This window comes from Hyla sarda, chromosome 12 (genome assembly GCF_029499605.1).
Source record: "Hyla sarda isolate aHylSar1 chromosome 12, aHylSar1.hap1, whole genome shotgun sequence".
NCBI classification, from domain to species: Eukaryota; Metazoa; Chordata; class Amphibia; order Anura; family Hylidae; genus Hyla; species Hyla sarda.
Window position 1 is genome coordinate 279,212 of NC_079200.1, and position 20,306 is coordinate 299,517.

Below are 20,306 nucleotides of genomic sequence, written 5' to 3' on the forward strand. Positions count from 1 at the left end.
AGTACTCATTACTATAGGGTTATATACTGTGAGTGCTCATTACTATAGGGTTATATACTGTGAGTGCTCATTACTATAGGGTTATATACTGTGAGTACTCATTACTATAGGGTTATATACTGTGAGTGCTCATTACTATAGGGTTATATACTGTGAGTACTCATTACTGTAGGGTTATATACTGTGAGTACTCATTACTGTAGGGTTATATACTGTGAGTACTCATTACTATAGGGTTATATACTGTGAGTACTCATTATTGTAGGGTTATATACTGTGAGTGCTCATTACTATAGGGTTATATTCTGTGAGTACTCATTACTATAGGGTTATATACTGTGAGTGCTCATTACTGTAGGGTTATATACTGTGAGTACTCATTACTATAGGGTTATATTCTGTGAGTACTCATTACTATAGGGTTATATACTGTGAGTGCTCATTACTGTAGGGTTATATACTGTGAGTACTCATTACTATAGGGTTATATACTGTGAGTACTCATTACTGTAGGGTTATATACTGTGAGTACTCATTACTATAGGGTTATATTCTGTGAGTACTCATTACTATAGGGTTATATTCTGTGAGTGCTCATTACTGTAGGGTTATATTCTGTGAGTGCTCATTACTATAGGGTTATATACTGTGAGTACTCATTACTATAGGGTTATATACTGTGAGTACTCATTACTGTAGGGTTATATACTGTGAGTACTCATTACTATAGGGTTATATTCTGTGAGTACTCATTACTGTAGGGTTAAATACCGATTAAAGCGTTATAAGTGCCTTAGTCGGTATTTCTGTTTTCATATAGAACTTTTTTCACCACTTAGGAACAATTTGCTATTACTTCATCATGGTAAATGGTATTTTATGTGAAGTGTCACCCAGTACTGTCCATAAATAAGGGAATAAACAAGACAAATGGTTTGGGCAACATAAGAGATTCTGCTATATCAGTGTTTGCTTTATGGGGAGAGGGACACACTGTCCAGAATGGAGGAGGAATGTAAGGGGCCACTTTACCCATCAGGTCCCCTCCATCTGCAGCATCTGCTTAAGTCTCCCTGCGTCTCCCTGCAACTCTCTGCTTCTCCCTGCAACTCTCTGCTTCTCCCTGCAACTCTTTGCGTCTCCCTGCAACTCTCTGCTTCTCCCTGCAACTCTCTGCTTCTCCCTGCAACTCTCTGCGTCTCCCTGCAACTCTCTGCTTCTCCCTGCAACTCTCTGCTTCTCCCTGCAACTCTCTGCGTCTCCCTGCAACTCTCTGCTTCTCCCTGCAACTCTCTGCGTCTCCCTGCAACTCTCTGCCTCTCCCTGCCCCTCCCTGCCTCTCCCGGCCCCTCTCTGCCCCTCCCTGCCTCTCCCTGCCCCTCTCTGCCATCCCTGCCCCTCCCTGCCCCTCTATGCCCTCCCTGCCTCTCCCGGCCCCTCCCTGCCTCTCCCGGCCCCTCTCTGCCTCTCCCGGCCCCTCTCTTCCCCTCCCTGCCTCTCCCTGCCCCTCTCTGCCATCCCTGCCTCTCCCGGCCCCTCCCTGCCTCTCCCTGCCCCTCTCTGCCATCCCTGCCCCTCCCTGCCTCTCCCTGCCCCTCCCTGCCTCTCCCTGCCCCTCTCTGCCATCCCTGCCCCTCCCTGCCTCTCCCTGCCCCTCTCTGCCCCTCCCTGCCCCTCTCTGCCTCTCCCTGCAACTCTCTGCCTCTCCCTGCAACTCTCCCTGCCTCTCCCTGCCCCTCTCTGCCTCTCCCTTCCTCTCTGCCTCTCCCTTCCTCTCTCTGCCCCTCCCTGCCCCTCCCTGCCCCTCCCTGCCCCTCCCTGCCCCTCCCTGCCCCTCTCTGCCCCTCTCTGCCCCTCTCTGCCCCTCCCTGCCCCTCCCTGCCCATCCCTGCCTCTCCCTGCCCCTCCCTGCCTCTCCCTGCCCCTCCCTGCCCCTCTCTGCCATCCCTGCCCCTCCCGGCCCCTCTCTGCCCCTCCCTGCCTCTCCCGGCCCCTCTCTGCCCCTCCCTGCCTCTCCCGGCCCCTCCCTGCCTCTCCTTGCCCCTCTCTGCCATCCCTGCCCCTCCCTGCCTCTCCCTGCCCCTCCCTGCCTCTCCCGGCCCCTCTCTGCCCCTCCCTGCCTCTCCCTGCCCCTCTCTGCCATCCCTGCCCCTCCCTACCTCTCCCTGCCCCTCCCTGCCTCTCCCTGCCTCTCCCTGCCTCTCCCTGCCTCTCCCTGCCCCTCCCTGCCTCTCCCTGCCCCTCCCTGCCCCTCTCTGCCATCCCTGCCCCTCTCTGCCATCCCTGCCCTTCCCTGCCTCTCCCGGCCCCTCCCTGCCCCTCCCTGCCTCTCCCTGCCTCTCCCTGCCTCTCCCTGCCCCTCCCTGCCTCTCCCTGCCCCTCCCTGCCTCTCCCTGCCCCTCTCTGCCATCCCTGCCCTTCCCTGCCTCTCCCGGCCCCTCCCTGCCCCTCCCTGCCCCTCCCTGCCTCTCCCTGCCCCTCCCTGCCTCTCCCGGCCCCTCTCTGCCCCTCCCTGCCTCTCCCTGCCCCTCTCTGCCTCTCCCTGCCCCTCTCTGCCTCTCCCTGCCCCTCTCTGCCATCCCTGCCCCTCCCTGCCCCTCCCTGCTCCTCCCTGCCCCTCTCTGCCCCTCTATGCCCTCCCTGCCTCTCCCGGCCCTTCCCTGCCTCTCCCGGCCCCTCTCTGCCTCTCCCGGACCCTCTCTGCCCCTCCCTGCCCCTCCCGGCCCCTCCCTGCCTCTCCCTGCCCCTCTCTGCCATCCCTGCCTCTCCCGTCCCCTCCCTGCCTCTCCCTGCCCCTCTCTGCCATCCCTGCCCCTCCCTGCCTCTCCCTGCCCCTCCCTGCCCGCCTACACAGAGCCATCCCTCCATATTAGGGCCTCTCCTGTCACGCCATCAGTGTCACGAAGCGATGTGCTCACAGGCGGATGAGAAGTCATGTGTCGTATCTAATCTTCTCTCTCTGAATAATTCCCAGGTTTCCTCATTGTATTATAGCGCCCGATAATCCGCCTGTTTGTGGGTAATTTGGGGCAGAACTGTGACTGGAGGAAATCCTGGTCCAGACTCCTCATTACGTTACCTTCTTTACATTCACAGTTCAGAGTGGCCTTCATAGTGATAGACCTGAAAGAGCGACATTAACAATGGTGATAAATCCCACATGAGGCCTGAACGGCCCTAAAGGACTTTACTGCTCAACTCAGCGCAGAATAGCCAATAATTCTTCAGTTTTCCTGCACTGATTTGGCCTCTAGGGGCGCTATTCTGGTGCATGTAGAAGTCTTGTGGGAAAATAAATACTGTAACATATAACTGCAGTGAGTGCGAAGCATCATGCGTTTCAGATCAGGATGAAGCTATAGCATTAGATGATCCCGATGATATGGTCAGGATCACCATGTGTGGAGGCCTTACGATGGCAGATGGGGTCCAGCATGTCACATCCTTTTTATGTGGAAAGATGAGGAGTCTGACAGAGCCTTCCCCTTCAGGGATGTGGAAATCCTATCGCCCGACGCCCGGGACAAGTAGTTTTGGGCTGGGGGCAGGTGAATTGTTTATAGATTTAGCCCTGTATCGGGCCGGACAGACAGACGTCCCCCTTATTTTTCTGTAATGTCGGTGTGAGGCGCAGGAGCCGATGGAAGTCTCCACCTCATACCAGCTCAGAGTGTATGGAGGGGGCGGCGGGGCCCCCAGCTGACTGCAGAGCCCCCTTATCTCCCCTCCCGAAGGATGGACGGAGCTCAGAAGACACAGCAGGGGGAGAGAAAGGACGGAGACAGCTCCATCCCCCGCACACAGCTCCATCCCCCGCACACAGCTCCATCCCCCGCACACAGCTCCATCCCCCGCCCACAGCTCCATCCCCCGCACACAGCTCCATCCCCCGCACACAGCTCCATCCCCCGCACACAGCTCCATCCCCCGCACACAGCTCCATCCCCCGCACACAGCTCCATCCCCCGCACACAGCTCCATCCCCCGCACACAGCTCCATCCCCCGCACACAGCTCCATCCCCCGCACTCAGCTCCATCCCCCGCACACAGCTCCATCCCCCGCACACAGCTCCATCCCCCGCACACAGCTCCCTCCCCCGCACACAGCTCCATCCCCCCGCACACAGCTCCATCCCCCGCACACAGCTCCATCCCCCCGCACACTGCTCCCTCCCCCGCACACTGCTCCCTCCCCCGCACACAGCTCCATCCCCCCGCACACAGCTCCATCCCCCGCACACAGCTCCATCCCCCCGCACACTGCTCCCTCCCCCGCACACTGCTCCCTCCCCCGCACACAGCTCCATCCCCCCGAAAACAGCTCCATCCCCCCGCACACAGCTCCATCCCCCGCACACAGCTCTATCCCTCCCCCTGCTCTGTCTAGACAGGACCTAATCCACCACGGGGCGGTTGCTTGTTTGCACGGGGAAAACACAGAGCGGGGGGGAGGGGGAGGACGGAAATGTCACCTCACACCGGCCGGGACTACAGCTCTGATGTCCTCTCATGGCGGATCAGGTGAGGAGACCGAGAATACAGGCGGCAGCAGGAAGGGTGGTTGTATATGTATGGTGTGAGTGTATGTGTGATGTGTATGTGATGTATGATGGGGGAGGATGGTGTATATCAGTGTTTCCCAACCAGGGTGCCTCCAGCTGTTGCAAAACTACAACTCCCAGCACGCCCTGGGCATGTTGGGAGTTGTAGTTTTGCAACAGCTGGAGGCACCCTGGTTGGGAAACACTGGTGGATATGTATGGTGTGAGTGTATGTGTGTATGATGTCTATGTGTGATTTGTATGTAATGTATAATGTGTATATGATGTCTATGTGTGATGTGTATGTAATGTATGATGTGTGTATAATGTCTATGTGTGATGTGTATGTAATGTATAATGTGTGTATGATGTCTATGTGTGATGTGTATGTAATGTATAATGTGTGTATGATGTCTATGTGTGATGTGTGTATGTAATGTATAATGTGTGTATGATGTCTATGTGTGATGTGTATGTAATGTATAATGTGTGTATGATGTCTATGTGTGATGTGTATGTGATGTATGATGTGTGTATGATGTCTATGTGTGATGTGTATGTGATGTATAATGTGTGTATAATGTCTATGTGTGATGTGTATGTAATGTATGATGTGTGTATGATGTCTATGAGTGATGTGTATGTAATGTATGATGTGTGTATAATGTCTATGTGTGGTGTGTATGATGTCTGTGTGATGTGTATGTAATGTATGATGTGTGTATAATGTCTGTGTGTGATGTCTATGTAATGTATGATGTGGGTATGATGTCTGTGTGATGTGTATGTAATGTATAATGTGGGTATGATGTCTATGTGTGATGTGTATGTAATGTATGATGTGTGTATGATGTCTATGTGTGATGTGTATGTAATGTATGATGTGTGTATGATGTCTATGTGTGATGTGTATGTAATGTATGATGTGTGTATGATGTCTATGAGTGATGTGTATGTAATGTATGATGTGTGTATAATGTCTATGTGTGGTGTGTATGATGTCTGTGTGATGTGTATGTAATGTATGATGTGGGTATAATGTCTATGTGTGATGTGTATGTAATGTATAATGTGTGTATAATGTCTGTGTGTGATGTCTATGTAATGTATAATGTGTATATGATGTCTATGTGTGATGTGTATGTAATGTATGATGTGTGTATGATGTCTATGTGTGATGTGTATGTAATGTATAATGTGTGTATAATGTCTCTGTGATGTGTATGTAATGTATAATGTGGGTATGATGTCTATGTGTGATGTGTATGTAATGTATGATGTGGGTATGATGTCTGTGTGATGTGTATGTAATGTATAATGTGTGTGATGTCTATGTGTGATGTGTATGTAATGTATAATGTGGGTATAATGTCTGTGTGATGTGTATGTGATGTATGATGTGTGTATGATGTCTATGTGTGATGTGTATGTAATGTATGATGTGGGTATAATGTCTATGTGTGATGTGTATGTAATGTATGATGTGGGTATAATGTCTATGTGTGATGTGTATGTAATGTATAATGTGTGTATAATGTCTGTGTATAATGTGTGTATAATGTCTCTGTGTGATGTGTATGTAATGTATAATGTGTGTATGATGTCTGTGTGATGTGTATGTAATGTATAATGTGTGTATAATGTCTATGTGTGATGTGTATGTAATGTATGATGTGTGTATAATGTCTATGTGTGATGTGTATGTAATGTATGATGTGTGTATAATGTCTATGTGTGATGTGTATGTAATGTATAATGTGTGTATGATGTCTATGTGTGATGTGTATGTAATGTATAATGTGTGTATGATGTCTATGTGTGATGTGTATGTAATGTATGATGTGGGTATAATGTCTATGTGTGATGTGTATGTAATGTATGATGTGGGTATAATGTCTGTGTGATGTGTATGTAATGTATAATGTGTGTATGATGTCTATGAGTGATGTGTATGTAATGTATGATGTCTATGTGTGGTGTGTATGATGTCTATGTGTGATGTGTATGTAATGTATGATGTGGGTATAATGTCTATGTGTGATGTGTATGTAATGTATGATGTGGGTATAATGTCTGTGTGATGTGTATGTAATGTATAATGTGTGTATAATGTCTGTGTGTGATGTCTATGTAATGTATAATGTGTATATGATGTCTATGTGTGATGTGTATGTAATGTATAATGTGTATATGATGTCTATGTGTGATGTGTATGTAATGTATAATGTGTGTATGATGTCTGTGTGTGATGTGTATGTAATGTATAATGTGTGTATGATGTCTGTGTGTGATGTGTATGTAATGTATGATGTGTGTATGATGTCTATGTGTGATGTGTATGTAATGTATAATGTGTGTATAATGTCTATGTGTGATGTGTATGTAATGTATAATGTGTATGATGTCTATGTGTGATGTGTATGTAATGTATAATGTGTGTATGTCTGTGTGTGATGTGTATGTAATGTATGATGTGTATATGATGTCTATGTGTGATGTGTATGTAATGTATAATGTGTGTATGATGTCTGTGTGTGATGTGTATGTAATGTATAATGTGTATATAATGTCTATGTGTGATGTGTATGTAATGTATGATGTGTGTATGATGTCTATGTGTGATGTGTATGTAATGTATGATGTGTGTATGATGTCTATGTGTGATGTGTATGTAATGTATAATGTGTGTATGATGTCTATGTGTGATGTGTATGTAATGTATGATGTGTGTATGATGTCTGTGTGTGATGTGTATGTAATGTATAATGTGTGTATGATGTCTATGTGTGATGTGTATGTAATGTATAATGTGTGTATGATGTCTGTGTGATGTGTATGTAATGTATGATGTGTGTATAATGTCTAAGTGTGATGTGTATGTGATGTATGATGTGGGGGGGCAGCGGCAGGTGTATGTATGATGTGTGCATATGCGTGGTGTATATGTATGGTGTGAGTGTATGTGTGTATGATGTATGTGTGATGTGTGTATGTAATGTATGATGTGTGTATAATGTCTAAGTGTGATGTGTATGTGATGTATGATGTGGGGGGGCAGCGGCAGGTGTATGTATGATGTGTGCATATGCGTGGTGCATATGTATGGTGTGAGTGTATGTGTGTATGATATGTGTATGTAATGTATGATGTGGGGGGGCAGTGGCTGGTGTATGTATGATGTGTGCATATGTATGGTGTATATGTATGGTGTGAGTGTATGTGTGTATGATATGTGTATGTAATGTATGATGTGTGTATGATGTCTGTGTGATGGGTATGTAATGTATGATGTGTGTATAATGTCTAAGTGTGATGTGTATGTGATGTATGATGTGGGGGGGCAGCGGCAGGTGTATGTATGATGTGTGCATATGCGTGGTGCATATGTATGGTGTGAGTGTATGTGTGTATGATATGTGTATGTAATGTATGATGTGGGGGGGCAGTGGCTGGTGTATGTATGATGTGTGCATATGTATGGTGTATATGTATGGTGTGAGTGTATGTGTGTATGATATGTGTATGTAATGTATGATGTGTGTATGATGTCTGTGTGATGTGTATGTGATGTATGATGTGGGGGGGGCAGTGGCTGGTGTATGTATGGTGTGTGTATGTAATGTATGATATGTGTGTATGAATGTTTTGTATAGGAGCGGACTGTCACGTCAGGCATTAGGGCAGTTGTGCCATCTAATTTTATTTATTTTTAGTGGCCCCCGCACTATATTGCACCCCCAGAATCCCCCCCTTCATACTCACCCGCCGACCAAGAGCCCCACGGATGCAGACAAACACACCCGAACCAAAACTACAACTCCCAGCATGTTGGACCATAACCTAAACTGTAGAACTATAAAGTGTAACATGCTGGGAGTTGTAGTTTTGGTTCGGGTCAGCTGCAGAGCTATAGACTGTATCAGGGCATGCTGGGTGTTGTAGTTACTAACTGTAATTCCCAGTATTCCCTGACACATCCTATGGCTCTGCAGCTGACACAAACCAAAACTACAACTCCCAGCATGTTACACAATAACCTTAACTGTCCTACTATACAGTGCAACCTGCTGCAACACCCACACAACCATAGACTGTATCAGGGCATGCTGGGAGTTGTAGTTATCTACAACTAGTTAACTAAATGCAACTTCCAGCATTTTCTGACACAAAATGCAGCATATAAACTGGAGAAGCAGAACCCCCCCCCCAGTAACCCCCCCCCCCCCCAGTAACCCCCCCCCCAGTAACACATAAGTTCCTATTGAGACTGAAAAATAGTGATTAAAATATTTTTAAAAGTGCGAATATATGTGAATAAGCCCCTTTCCTAATAAAAGTTTCCAATTTTCTTTAAATAAAAATAATGTACAGTAATAAACATAAGTGTTATCGCCAGACTATTAAAATATATTGTTAATTAAACCGAACGGTGTAAATGTAAAGAATTGTCCAGAATTGCTCATTTTTGGTCACTTCATATGAGAAATGTTTTATAAGGTGATCAAAAAGTTACATGTAGACTTATCTGGGCTTATCTGGGGGGTAAGAGGAGATACAGCCCTCCCCCCGCTAATATCCTGACATACTGATCGCCTATTAACCATTAGATCACCGCTGTCAGCAGTGTCTAAAGGATCTGATATCCATCCCTGGTGGTCTAGTGGGGGGGATCAGACTATTTTGGTTGAAATTATTTTATCCACCAGGACAAGTGGATTTTCTTGAGGGACAAGTAGATTGTGTTCAGCTTTAGTCCCTTGGACAAGTAGCTTTTTTTTTAAATTTCCACACCCCTGCCCTTGTCATTCAGATTACACGCACACTTGGCTATGCTGAGTGTGCACGTGTCTATGAAGATCGAGAAAGAGCTGTCAGATAAGAGTGTCTGAAATGTATTGCTAGCATTCATAAGTTTCCATGAATATATTACCAATACATTATCCCTCTGTATTCATCATATAAAGGCAGTTTCATATGGATTCCATGAGAAAATAATACTGCCGGAGATCACATGCGTGCCGCCAACTCCATTGACCTCAGTTTCCTTGTCCTGCATCCATAGTACTGCCAGAGATAACATGTGTGCTGCCACCTCCATTGTCCTCATGGTTCCTTGTCCTGCATTCATGGTACTCCTGGAGATAACATGCGTGCTGTCACCTCCATTGTCCTCATGGCTCCTTGTCCTGCATTCATGGTACTCCTGGAGATAACATGTGTGCTGCCACCTCCATTGTCCTCATGGCTCCTTGTCCTGCATTCATGGTACTGCTGGAGATAACATGTGTGCTGCCACCTCCATTGTCCTCATGGCTCCTTGTCCTGCATTCATGGTACTGCTGGAGATAACATGTGTGCTGTCACCTCCATTGTCCTCATGGCTCCTTGTCCTGCATTCATGGTACTGCTGGAGATAACATGTGTGCTGTCACCTCCATTGTCCTCATGGCTCCTTGTCCTGCATTCATGGTACTCCTGGAGATAACATGTGTGCTGCCACCTCCATTGTCCTCATGGCTCCTTGTCCTGCATTCATGGTACTGCTGGAGATAACATGTGTGCTGTCACCTCCATTGTCCTCATGGCTCCTTGTCCTGCATTCATGGTACTCCTGGAGATAACATGTGTGCTGCCACCTCCATTGTCCTCATGGCTCCTTGTCCTGCATTCATGGTACTGCTGGAGATAACATGCGTGCTGTCACCTCCATTGATCCTATGGTTCCTTTTTCTGCATTCATGGTACTGCTGGAGATAACATGCGTGCTGTCACCTCCATTGATCCTATGGTTCCTTTTTCTGCATTCATGGTACTGCTGGAGATATCATGTGTGCTGTCACCTCCATTGTCCTCATGGCTCCTTGTCCTGCATTCATGGTACTGCTGGAGATAACATGCGTGCTGTCACCTCCATTGTCCTCATGGTTCCTTGTCCTGCATTCATGGTACTGCTGGAGATAACATGTGTGCTGTCACCTCCATTGTCCTCATGGCTCCTTGTCCTGCATTCATGGTACTCCTGGAGATAACATGCGTGCTGTCACCTCCATTGTCCTCATGGTTCCTTGTCCTGCATTCATGGTACTGCTGGAGATAACATGCGTGCTGTCACCTCCATTGTCCTCATGGTTCCTTGTCCTGCATTCATGGTACTGCTGGAGATAACATGCGTGCTGTCACCTCCATTGTCCTCATGGCTCCTTGTCCTGCATTCATGGTACTGCTGGAGATATCATGTGTGCTGTCACCTCCATTGTCCTCATGGTTCCTTGTCCTGCATTCATGGTACTGCTGGAGATATCATGTGTGCTGTCACCTCCATTGTCCTCATGGTTCCTTGTCCTGCATTCATGGTACTGCTGGAGATATCATGTGTGCTGTCACCTCCATTGTCCTCATGGTTCCTTGTCCTGCATTCATGGTACTGCTGGAGATAACATGTGTGCTGTCACCTCCATTGTCCTCATGGTTCCTTGTCCTGCATTCATGGTACTGCTGGAGATATCATGTGTGCTGTCACCTCCATTGTCCTCATGGTTCCTTGTCCTGCATTCATGGTACTGCTGGAGATAACATGCGTGCTGTCACCTCCATTGTCCTCATGGCTCCTTGTCCTGCATTCATGGTACTGCTGGAGAGAACATGCGTGCTGTCACCTCCATTGTCCTCATGGCTCCTTGTCCTGCATTCATGGTACTGCTGGAGAGAACATGCGTGCTGTCACCTCCATTGTCCTCATGGCTCCTTGTCCTGCATTCATGGTACTGCTGGAGATAACATGCGTGCTGTCACCTCCATTGTCCTCATGGCTCCTTGTCCTGCATTCATGGTACTGCTGGAGAGAACATGCGTGCTGTCACCTCCATTGTCCTCATGGCTCCTTGTCCTGCATTTATGGTACTGCTGGAGAGAACATGCGTGCTGTCACCTCAGTTGCTCCCAGGTTTCCATGTCCTGCATTCATGGTACTGCTGGAGATAACATGCGTGCTGCCACCTCAGTTGCTCCCAGCGTTCCTTGTCCTGCATTCTTGGTACTGCTGGAGATAACATGCGTGCTGCCACCTCCGTTGCTCCCAGGTTTCCATGTCCTGCATTCATGGTACTGCTGGAGATAACATGCGTGCTGCCACCTCAGTTGCTCCCAGCGTTCCTTGTCCTGCATTCATGGTACTGCTGGAGATAACATGCGTGCTGCCACCTCCGTTGCTCCCAGGTTTCCATGTCCTGCATTCATGGTACTGCTGGAGATAACATGCGTGCTGCCACCTCCGTTGCTCCCAGGTTTCCATGTCCCTGCATTCATGGTACTGCTGGAGATAACATGCGTGCTGCCACCTCAGTTGCTCCCAGGTTTCCATGTCCCTGCATTCATGGTACTGCTGGAGATAACATGCGTGCTGCCACCTCCATTGTCCTCATGGCTCCTTGTCCTGCATTCATGGTACTGCTGGAGATAACATGCGTGCTGCCACCTCCGTTGCTCCCAGGGTTCCTTGTCCTGCATTCATGGTACTGCTGGAGATATCATGCGTGTTGCAGCCTCATTCACACAAGGGACCCCTGTTCTTGTGATCATTGGGGGCCCATGATCCCTGCCCCCACCAGTCAGTTACTCCTAGCCTTTCCTGGGGGTAGGTAATATGTAATATATCTTGGTGGGTTGTCCAGATCTGGACCCTAAGTCAGAATATCAAGCTGATCATTTCTGAAGTGTTCCCCCAGGTGTATATAAAGTTTCTTGACACAAAATCTGAAGGTCGGCCGTGTGTTGTGCAGCGTTCTCCGGGGTCTTCAAGTAGAAGGACCCACCTGAAACAGAGTTATGACAAATGCCCATTTCATGGAAAGGGGCTGCCAAACCCCCTCATATAGGCTCCTGTGACCCCCCAATGTTTTCCGGAATCTTCCTCCTGTTCTCTTTCTATAGTCCAGGTTGTAAGTTTCCGATGTATTTATAGTCGATCGATCATTAATACGTAGAATCATGAAAATCCCCGCTCACCACTTCCTTGCCAACTTGTGCATTTAGCTCTGGGGATGCCCACCCACTAATGCAGGGACAATAGCCCCACATCTGAGGCGTACATTTCCAGTTAACTCTTCCGTTGCCAGTGGACAATGTTGGTTAATGGCACCAGGTGTAATGTCAGTGTGTGAGCAGATTAATGACGCGCCAGGGGTCCGAGACCACCGGGAATAAACTCTAGAACTCTATTTGTCTCATTAGATCTTGTGGCAGATGGGCCCTGGTCGATTTTGGGACAGAGAAATACTATAAATAAGATCTAAGTCATCTAGTGGATTTGTGTTTTAGGCAGAGGCATTCATGATAAGCCTTTATGTACTGCGGAGCAGCGAGCTGGGCATCCTCTCCCCTCACCCCAGAAGGTGCGTGACAACAGTTATGTCTGGCAGTGGCTTATAACCATCCCCATAGTGTAATGTCAGGGTCCTTGGCCCCTAACTTTCCTGCAGTTTAGGCCAGAGGGTCTGTTTGTGACTAGTCGTACTCCAGAACCAGGGGGTGATAGCAACAACCCCCCAATAGTGATGCCCTGCCTTTGTATATAGTGAGCTTAGCCAGACCGGACTTATAATTGTTGTTCATGCACTGCGGCCCTCATGAGCTCCCAGCTCCTTCATTAACACATGTCAGACATCCACCGATATGAATACCCCTTTAAGTAGTTTCTGAGCTATTGGGGGCATCAAGAATGAAGGAAACTGGGGAAAGACACATCTACAAATACAGTCATAACTGATCCTGATGCAGTTACCATAGACTGGACATATCATACAGCAACTGGAGAAAGATACAACTACAAATACAGTCATAACCTATCCTGATGCAGTTACCATAGACTGGACATATCGTACAGCAACTGGAGAAAGATACAACTACAAATACAGTCATAACCTATCCTGATGCAGTTACCATAGACTGGACATATCATACGGCAACTGGGGAAAGATACAACTACAAATACAGTCATAACCTATCCTGATGCAGTTACCATAGACTGGACATATCATACGGCAACTGGGGAAAGATACAACTACAAATACAGTCATAACCTATCCTGATGCAGTTACCATAGACTGGACATATCATACAGCAACTGGGGAAAGATACAACTACAAATACAGTCATAACTGATCCTGATGCAGTTACCATAGACTGGACATATCATACGGCAACTGGAGAAAGGTACAACTACAAATACAGTCATAACCTATCCTGATGCAGTTACCATAGACTGGACATATCATACGGCAACTGGGGAAAGATACAACTACAAATACAGTTATAACTGATCCTGATGCAGTTACCATAGACTGGACATATCATACGGCAACTGGGGAAAGATACAACTACAAATACAGTTATAACTGATCCTGATGCAGTTACCATAGACTGGACATATCATACGGCAACTGGGGAAAGATACAACTACAAATACAGTTATAACTGATCCTGATGCAGTTACCATAGACTGGACATATCATACGGCAACTGGAGAAAGATACAACTACAAATACAGTTATAACTGATCCTGATGCAGTTACCATAGACTGGACATATCATACAGCAACTGGGGAAAGATACAACTACAAATACAGTCATAACCTATCCTGATGCAGTTACCATAGACTGGACATATCATACGGCAACTGGGGAAAGATACAACTACAAATACAGTCATAACCTATCCTGATGCAGTTACCATAGACTGGACATATCATACAGCAACTGGGGAAAGATACAACTACAAATACAGTCATAACCTATCCTGATGCAGTTACCATAGACTGGACATATCATACAGCAACTGGGGAAAGATACAACTACAAATACAGTTATAACTGATCCTGATGCAGTTACCATAGACTGGACATATCATACAGCAACTGGGGAAAGATACAACTACAAATACAGTCATAACTGATCCTGATGCAGTTACCATAGACTGGACATATCATACGGCAACTGGAGAAAGATACAACTACAAATACAGTCATAACTCCTCATTGTTAATTATGTTACAGCAAAATGTCACAGGTGCAGAACCTCAGCGTGTCTTTCCGGCCCAAGGATGCGCAACGTCAGACCTACGATTGGGAGCGCCTATCGATTTCCTCACTGTATAAGTCCTACACGTGCTATGTTACATTCAAATGTCGCCTGGAAATCAATATAGTTACATGGAGTCCATTGTAGAGTGCTAATAGGGCCCCCTGCCTGGAAACAGGTAAAGGAAAAGTTAACCCATCAATACTACCCTACTAATGTATAATCACTAATGATAATAACCAGGAGGAACCGCATTGACATGAAGCTGGATGAACCTGCGTGCTGCTATAACCTTATAGGTTATGGACATGTCTGCTCTCCTTCTTACTCCTCCTGGAAAGGTATAATTACATTGTTCCCCTTTTGTCAGTGTGTGTGGAGATACACCCTATTTATAATGAATAGTAGCACCCACTTGTCAATTTATATAGGCATTAACCCCTTAAATGTATGGCAGCATCCACTCTTCTGGGAAGAGGTTTTACAAGTCTGACCTCACACTCCGCCATGTCCTTAGTGGCCTCTGCCATAAGTTGATCACATACATCCCCTCCTCTTGGTCTGGGGACATTTCTACCCTCCGTGTCTGACCTCACACTCCGCCATGTCCTCAGTGGCCTCTACCATCACATACATCCCCTCCTCTTGGTCTGGGGACATTTCTCCCCTCCGTATCTGACCTCACACTCCGCCATGTCCTCAGTGGCCTCTGCCATAAGTTGATCACATACATCCCCTCCTCTTGGTCTGGGGACATTTCTCCCCTCCGTATCTGACCTCACACTCCGCCATGTCCTCAGTGGCCTCTACCATAAGTTGATCACGTACACCCCCTCCTCTTGGTCTGGAGACATTTCTCCCCTCCGTGTCTGACCTCACACTCTGTTGTCCTCAGTGGCCTCTGCCATAAGTTGATCACGTACACCCCCTCCTCTTGGTCTAGGGACATTTCTCCCCTCCGTATCTGACCTCACACTCTTTTGTCCTCAGTGGCCTCTACCATAAGTTGATCACCTACATCCTGTCCTTCTGGTCTGTGTGTGGCCTTTGTGATGCAGTGTTGCCAGTATGCTGGGTGAAATATGGGCCACACCACACAGCCCCCTGACATCACATGAGGATCTGCACAACACAGCTAGGAAAGGACTTCTCCATTGCGAGGGGATCGGTGTGAGTTGACGTGGGTAAGATCGGAGCAATGCTCTGCCGGGATACGTCTGCACTGGTCCAGGCATCTATTCCGAATGTTGATTTCTCTGCCATCCTGTAGGGAGCGTCGTCCCCATAGGCTTCCCCTGTCTTGCATCACTGGATATTGATATGTAATTTTCTCATCCTGAAAAATAGCGTTTTATTCCAAATGAAGTGTAAAGAAGAAAAACCTCCAGAGTAATAACCGCTGCATGGAACAAACAGAATTTATCCAGAAGAAGGAAGCGCTGCTGAATAAACATAATGAGCTGTAATAGAGTTACAGTGTTTACCCGGAGAACGTGGCGTTGTCGCTCCTCTGCTCACTATTTACTTTAGTAGATGTCAGGAGATGATGAATTGTGACATTAATCCACTTATAAATATGTATAGTCCTAGATTCTGGTGACACCATAGAGGTAGAAGCCGGGTACAAGGCCTCAAGTTTGTTTTAAACAGAGACGGTCATCAATGCTGCCTGAACATATGGCTCGTAGGAATTTTACAAGATGCTGGAGACATCAAGGATTTATAAAACATTGCTGTGGTCCTTCAGATACAGCGCCACATCTTTCTACAGGTGGTGGGTGGTATTACAGCTCAGTCCCATTTACCACAGTGAAGCTTGTCTCTAAAACCAGACGCAACCCATGGACAGATGTGGCGCTGTTTTTAGGACAGTTTGTTATTCTAATCCTGTACCGACCTATTAAAGGGATTTTCTGATCTCACTAGGATTCATCACTTCATGGTTATTGTGGCCTTAACCTCTGACGCCCCATCGATCGTGAGAATAAAGGGAACACGGAACCCATTGATTTCTATAAAAATTGTGGAGAATTAAACCCTTACTGCCTGGTGCAGATGGTCTCATGAGGTCCCTATAGCTGGTCACCCCTCCATCTTAGCGAGAAGCCTTCTGAAGAACCAGCTTGATCTCTCTCAAATTTTACTCCTATTTAGGTGCCCAGCCACTGAAAGAAATCTGATGGGTGTCACTAAAAAAGTAACCAAAAAATGTACAGGCTCATTGGCCACCTGGTTCTTAGTGTTTGTCCAACCATGACTTAAAGAATGGAGAAACCAGGTTGGGAAAGAATTTCATGTCTTTAATTAAAGGATTACTTCCATTTCCTCCATCACCAATCCTTCTAGTAAACCGGTAACAAGGCGCTTCTCGGCCTTTTGGCTAAGATCAAGTGTAGTATCTGTTCTTATCAGGTAGTCCACTGGTAGGAATGGATGACTGCATGGAAGAGCAGGTGTACCGGGGCATTCCAGGGCTGGTGCCACCACACCAGTTCAACGGCTGCCCTGATGTTACCTGTTTCCTCCGGGTCTCGCCATGAGGTTGGGGGGTGTAGAGCCGAGGTACTTTAGTGCCTCGGGGAGTGGTGACCCTGAGGTGCCGAAACTCACTGGGTGTTATAGCTCACTGAGTGAACGCACTGCACCATATACTCTTCGCCTTTGGCACTCATCCTTGGTATCCCGGCCTTCTGGCTAGGATCAGGGAAATTGTTATAGATCCGGCCGGATGACCAAGCAGTATATCTGCACTCATTCACTTATTTATTAATTTTGTATGTCACTTTGCGTGTTTTGTTTGTACACAGGATTGTCAGGATGCGGTGCCCTTCTGGGTGTCCCTCATGACGGTCTAGGGGAGGTGTGTGTGGCCATTCGGTTCCTCACCTCCCTGCAACCCCTGGGCATATTGGCTTCGGTCAAGATGCCATCAGTATATGGCTCCTTGGCTGATAGTTTGGTTAACACCTAGGTTGAAGCCGGGTGCATTTACGGCCCCTTAGTGGCTTCGGCGAAAAGGGGCATCGAACCTGGATCCTTGCAGGTGAAGGGTAGGTTTGTTGGGGGGCCTCTCTCCGGTTGGAGAAGGGCTTAGCGATCGACCGCATCCTTTGTGCACGTTTTTTTTAGTGTGACACATTTGCACTTTTTCTTGCATTTTGGGTGATAGAAAGCACTTGCCTCGGCTCTTAAAAAAATGGCAACAATACTGTGAATCCCCCAGAAAATAATAATCTCAAATCCACTGCAACCCTATGGATTATTCCACAAATGAAGTAATAAGTTTAGCAGCTGCTCCCCTCTCTGCTTTTGGTAAAGTTTTGTCTAAGGTTTCCCTGGTAAGAGAATGGGCCCAAGCCACAAGTCCCTTCTCAGCTTCTTCCCCATTACACTACATCCACCAGTTACATGGAATTTGTTCACGATCTGTGTCCTGATGGAAGAAAAAACATAGGGGCATCAGATCATTATGGCACATGTCCAGTCACTGGACTGATCTGCTGGCTGGTGACTGGGCTGATTCGCAGCTAGTGACTGGGCGATTTTGTGGCTGGGCTGATCTGCTGGCTAGTGGCTGGGCTGATGTGCAGGCCGGTGGCTGGGCTGATGTGCAGGCCGGTGGCTGGGCTGATGTGCAGGCCGGTGGCTGGGCTGATGTGCAGGCCGGTGACTGGGCTGATGTGCAGGCCGGTGACTGGGCTGATGTGCAGGCCGGTGACTGGGCTGATGTGCAGGCCGGTGACTGGGCTGATGTGCAGGCCGGTGACTGGGCTGATGTGCAGGCCGGTGACTGGGCTGATGTGCAGGCCGGTGACTGGGCTGATGTGCAGGCCGGTGACTGGGCTGATGTGCAGGCCGGTGACTGGGCTGATGTGCAGGCCGGTGACTGGGGTGATGTGCAGGCCGGTGACTGGGCTGATGTGCAGGCCGGTGACTGGGCTGATGTGCAGGCCGGTGACTGGGCTGACCTGTGGATGATCTGCTGGCCGTTGACTGGGCTGATCTGCTGGCCGGTGACTGGGCTGATCTGCTGGCCGGTGACTGGGCTGATCTGCTGGCCGGTGACTGGGCTGATCTGCAGGCTGGTGACTGGACTGACCTGTGGATGATCTGCTGGCCATTGACTGGGCTTTTCTGCTTGCCAGTGACTGGACTGACCTGTTACTGATCTGCTGGCCGGTGACTGGGCTGATCTGCTGGCCGGTGACTGGGCTGATCTGCTGGCCGGTGACTGGGCTGATCTGCTGGCCGGTGTCTGGGCTGATCTGCTGGCCGCTGACCGGGCTGATCTGCTGGCCGCTGACCGGGCTGATCTGCTGGCCGGTGACTGGACTGACCTGTTGCTGATCTGCTGGCCGGCGACTGGGCTGATCTGCTGGCCAGCGACTGGGCTGATCTGCTGGCCGGCGACTGGGCTGATCTGCTGGCCGGCGACTGGGCTGATCTGCTGGCCGGCGACTGGGCTGATCTGCTGGCCGGTGACTGGGCTGGTTTGCTGGCCCGCTCCCCTTGTTACGATCAAGGCTAAAAAGCTTTTGAAAAATTCTGGCAGGAAACCTTGTTGTCTTCGCCAGGGAGCAGAGATCGGATTCAGATTGGTTTTCTAGCATAAAAATGACCTCAAACACATTTCAGATGCATAGAAAAATGCTGGCAGATGCGAACATCAAGATTAAACTCTCCCCCAAATTCGTATTAGGTATTGAGGGCATTGAAAGCATTTGGCACAGGGAAATAAGCCTAAAACCATCCCAAAATCCATTTAAGTTGTATTGTGCGTTCCGGATTAGAGGCACCATGTCGCTGACTTGGCTGGATTGCTACTTTAGGGCATTAGTCTGTTCTGTGCTGCTGAGTAGTGAAGAGGAAATGAGTGACCAGAGGGGGCGCTCCTCTACAGGTAGTGGAACATGATAGTTTATGCTGTCTATGGCGTTCAGCTGGTGGACGGGAACTAACCTTTACACAGACTGTTCAGGATGTCCTGTGTGTACAAGAGGAGTAGCCATTATAGAACTGGTATACCACATTTTTTTCATCTGCAGACTCCATTAATTTTTTATAGTCCACACCTGGTAACTCAGGGACAATCTACAATGATGTCTCCATACACTGTACACACTGAAGAGGGGATCCCGCTTCCCTATATCTCTGTAGCACACCCTCAGAAGCAGCAGCATGGAGGACATTATAGAACAGTACTCAGCAGTGTAAGCTGTGGATCATGCCCTCGGGTGAGATAGAACACCTAAAGGGATACTCCACTGGCCAGCCTTCTGGCTGCGTTCAAAACATTTAGTTCCAAACGCTGTGTGCGTACTGCGGGGGTAGGCCACGACCTCTTGTGATGTCAGACCACACCCCCTCCAATGTACTGGTATTGAGGGGGCGTGGCATGAATCAAGATGGGCGTGGTCAACCCCACAGCGCGTGCACACCGCTTCCGTTTGCAGCCGGAAGGCTGACCAGTGGAGTACCCCTTTACGGGGAACCTTTTATCACTTTCATGAATCCGTGCACTACAGCGGCAGGAGGTTAGCTGCGCCTTTCCTGGAGCCTATGGTGGTTGGCTTTTTAGCCAAGTGTCAAGGAGGCAGGTCAATCTCCTTGCTCACCGTCACCTCCCAGCCCCTCTTTGGCTGATGTCAGGAGCCCTGTATATCAGCCAAGAAGATCCTAGATGGTAAGGG

General features: G+C 48.1%; 1 protein-coding gene and 1 pseudogene across 1 annotated transcript in view; both read left to right on the forward strand.

Moving 5' to 3' along the window:
* The window catches only part of LOC130296898 (regulatory-associated protein of mTOR-like), a 317,324-nt gene that overhangs the window by 140,656 nt on the left and 156,362 nt on the right, over window positions 1-20,306 (forward strand). The gene's annotated exons all lie outside the window — the stretch shown is intronic.
* On the forward strand, window positions 16,977-17,105 carry LOC130297180 (U2 spliceosomal RNA; annotated as a pseudogene).